Genomic DNA, 3,756 nt, shown 5'->3' with positions numbered 1-3,756 from the left:
CTATAAGTACAAAGAAAATGAATAAAGTTTAATGGAGGATGAGAAGAACAGACATTTTATCCTTCTGTAGGGGAAGATTCAGTATTATACAGATGTTAGTAAGCCCCAAATTAATCTATTGATTCTTTGTACCTAACAGAATCCTAAGAATTCAAGGCCTGAAACATCGTGTTTAGCAACACAAACACACAACAGACATACACATAAAGGAAACATATAATAAAGTGAAAGCTCACTGCAGTAGCTTAACAGTATTGGTACATGAGGTTCTGCTCAGCTATTTCTGTACAAAACAACTGTCTCATTCTTTCATCCAAATGCAAAACAGAGTCATTAGAGGATACCATACATCGTCATGGAAAACAATCTCCCTAAATACAACATGAGATCCAGAAACCACACACATGGATTCTTGACTATATAAAAACATTAATGAGCTTTTATATAGTCAAAGATAGTACAAAAGGTTTTTAAACATTAGAATTTGAAAACATTAGTAAAATATGTTTAACCTATGAGATTCATATCCTTAACATGTAAGTACTCCTCCAAATCATTTAGAAAATGACACCTCTTCCCTAATGGGTAAGGAGTGTAAAGAGATAACTGATGAAAATGCTAAGTACCGACTCTCAAAAGGATCAGAATACAAGCTAAACAAGTGAAGTACCATCTTTCAATACCGGATTGATAAAATTTGCACTGCAGAAGCACAGCAGAGGAGGTACTTCTGTGTACTGATGTAAAGGTGACTTGTCAATATCAGAATTTTCAAGGCTTTCTTTTGCAATTAAACACGAGTTTACCCTACCATATCCTATAACAGATAAAAGGTATCAGAAAAGAATCAAATTTTGTTAAAAACAAAAGGGAAAAAAGTGCTTATTCATGAAATGTAGCAGAAACAGCTGTGACTTGAAATGTCTGCCTGATGGATTTCACTAATGGCAAGTCAAGTCTGTCCAAAGGTCCCTAGAGAAGCTCATGCTCTAAGTTAGCTTGTGTAGAGGCTGGAGGTAACAATGACAAGACAGTTTATATGATTTTTTATGTGAAAGTTATGTTAGTATCCCTACCAAAGCTTTCCCATTGCACTCGTCTGTAAGTAAAGTAAATTGGATCCGTCTTTCACACCATTCAGAAAGATTAGTTCTAGGTGAATAAAATCCTAAATGTTAAAGTATTGGGAGAAAACATAATAGGATATGCCTATGACTTTGCTGTTGGATACATCTTCCTAAACTAGACAAAAATGAAAGCCACAAAGTAAAGATTAATGAACAACTTGATTGTATCAAAAGTTGTTCGGTCACTAAGTCTTGTCCAACTCTTTGCAATCCCATGGACTGCAGCATGCTTTTAAAAAGACAAAAGAAACAGAATGGGGAAAAGCTGTAATAAAATACTAAAGGAAGGATGTAAGAATACCTATAAGTAGGTAAAGGACAACCAAGGGAGAATAAAAATGAACAAAGGATAATAATGGATAAGTCAGAAGAAATGCAGACCGCTGACACTGAGTCCCCGCTTAGCCTTGCTAGTAGTAAGAGATGCAAATTTAAATAATCTAATTTTAAAAACCTGGCAGTTGTATAGAGAAATAACTACTCTTATCAGTACCACTTTGGAAGCAATGAAGTTGTTAAAACATTAACTAATCCCTTCAGAGGGCAGTATGGTTAGTACATGAAACTGAGAGCTACTTAAATTTCCATCAATACAGAAATACTGGCACTAGTTTAAAAGGATGGACTGGTAATATAAGGATTTGACTAAAAGGCACTGATTAAAAATTTGCAGATTAATAAGAGACTATATATTTAAAATACATTTCTAATACATTTCTATAACTGCAAATACACAGAAATAAGTCCTGAACAGACATATCCAATTTGTGTTTTGCGGAGGGACCTGGAATTGGACATTCTGGTCAAGAGGGTAGATTTATCATTATCTGTAATGTTTTAAATAAGAATGTTGTCATTAAAACTATGAAAAAATTCAGTGAACTTGTGGAGAACTACAGCAACTAGAATGAGAGTTGGTATCTTAAGTTGAAACCTTTCCTGGAATTTGGAGACTCTCATCATCTCTCCAGCCCTTCCCAGGCACACTGAAATCCCAGTAAATCACTTCATTCAGCGGAACAGATCTATAGTGAGAATAACCAAAGTCCTACTGTCTACCTAGATAGTGAGAATAACCAAAGTCCTACTGTCTACCTAGGAGAATCAAACAGTATCATTCTCAAATGTGAACAGACAGCTGAGGATCATCACAGATGATAGAAGAGTATCAGCATGATGAGGACTAAGAGACAGACTAAACCTGGAGCAGGTGAAGTTATAGAATGAGAATAAAAATGTACATTTGAGACTGGAATAGATGTTACACTTTTAAAGCAAATATGAGAAGCTACCAAAAAGAAGACAACTCCTAAAAAAAAAAAATTACTGTTATAAAAGAAAGTTTCAAAGAAAGTTGGGGAAATTCTTCCATTTCATAAATTTGGAAGAAAAAGGGACTTCGAAGTCTAGTAGAAGGCCCATCTAGTTAATATGAGTTCCACCACACATACACACACACACAAATAATTATAATAGAGAAAATAAGAATGTGTCAAATGATTAAGAATCTAAACTGAAGAAAGTTATGAATTCTCAGCTAGGAATAGCTCACTTGAATGTTGGGCAGGCTGAACTGGCAAAAACCATATTATAATAGAAAAAAATTTTAAAAAACACCCAGAAATATGCTTGTGGAATTCTGTAACACTAAAGAGGACACTATCCTAAAAGCTTTCAAAAAATGTGAATTTCTCCTAATAAAGAATAACGATCGAGATAGCATTAGCCTTCCCTCAGGTGAGCAATATTAGATTGTAGAATACAGAACAGCAGCTTCCAACTCAGGACTTGAAACTGCTTTGAATCTAGAGGTTTATACTGGAACAGTAGCGAAACATGAGGCCAAACACTGATATTCTGTATATACAGTTTGCTTCAGTTTACTTCCACTTGTCTTTCAATAGGGCAGTGAATGATTAGCTTTAGCAAAATCTGGATGGAAAAGGGAAAAAACAGAATCTAACCTAGTAAAGTGGTGTTGAGGGTGACTAGGATGATCACTGTAAAAATCAGACCAAATTTCTGGTAGGCTAGATATCCAGGGAGTCAGTGAAGAGAAACTTCAGGGAGAAAGGAAGGGATGGGTTACATTAAATAGAAAACACAGAGTTTGAGGATTTCTGTAATATGGTGAAAACAAACATTTGTCAGAAGGACAGACAGACAATTATTGGCTTGGGGAAAAAACAAAGGAGAAGCCATACCAGATACCATGGTCCTAATATAAAGCAAGCCCCATAAAATGTGACATGACTTTGGAAACAGAATATGGGAAAAAAAATTTGAGTACTGGGATCGTAACACTGGACTTGTAGAGGAGGAAATGTAATCTTCAACAATGCTTGGCTCTGACTCTTACGAGAATATTTATACAGTGATAATGATCTAATGCTATTTTATTTCCAGGTTTAAAATAGACAAATCCCTTAAGTCTCTGTATATGTGTGCATGTATGTGTATAACAGACCCCATGGACTGGACTGTATCATCCATGGAATTCTCCAGGCCAGAATACTGGGGTGGGTAGCCTTTCCATTCTCCAGGGTATCTTCCCAACCCAGGGATCAAACCCAGGTCTCCTGCATTGCGGTGGATTCTTTACCAGCTGAGCCACAGGGAAGCCCCTTAT

At 35.8% G+C, this 3,756-nt stretch overlaps 1 protein-coding gene and 1 long non-coding RNA gene across 8 annotated transcripts in view; both read right to left on the bottom strand.

Moving 5' to 3' along the window:
* ZNF667 (zinc finger protein 667) overlaps window positions 1-3,756 on the bottom strand; it is a 42,261-nt gene that overhangs the window by 10,134 nt on the left and 28,371 nt on the right. The gene's annotated exons all lie outside the window — the stretch shown is intronic.
* LOC147354772 (uncharacterized) lies at window positions 866-3,287 on the bottom strand. The gene is made up of 2 exons (XR_015146621.1): window positions 2,223-3,287; window positions 866-2,186 (listed from the first exon to the last, which is right to left on the bottom strand). It is a non-coding gene; the product is annotated as an uncharacterized LOC147354772 (long non-coding RNA).

The sequence above is a fragment of the Bos grunniens genome, chromosome 18 (genome assembly GCF_055505025.1).
Source record: "Bos grunniens cultivar Pamir isolate PY7600 chromosome 18, Bosgru_T2T1.0, whole genome shotgun sequence".
NCBI lineage: Eukaryota > Metazoa > Chordata > Mammalia > Artiodactyla > Bovidae > Bos > Bos grunniens.
Note: the sequence above shows the minus strand (reverse complement) of the source record. Positions and strands in the feature narration are given on the sequence as shown.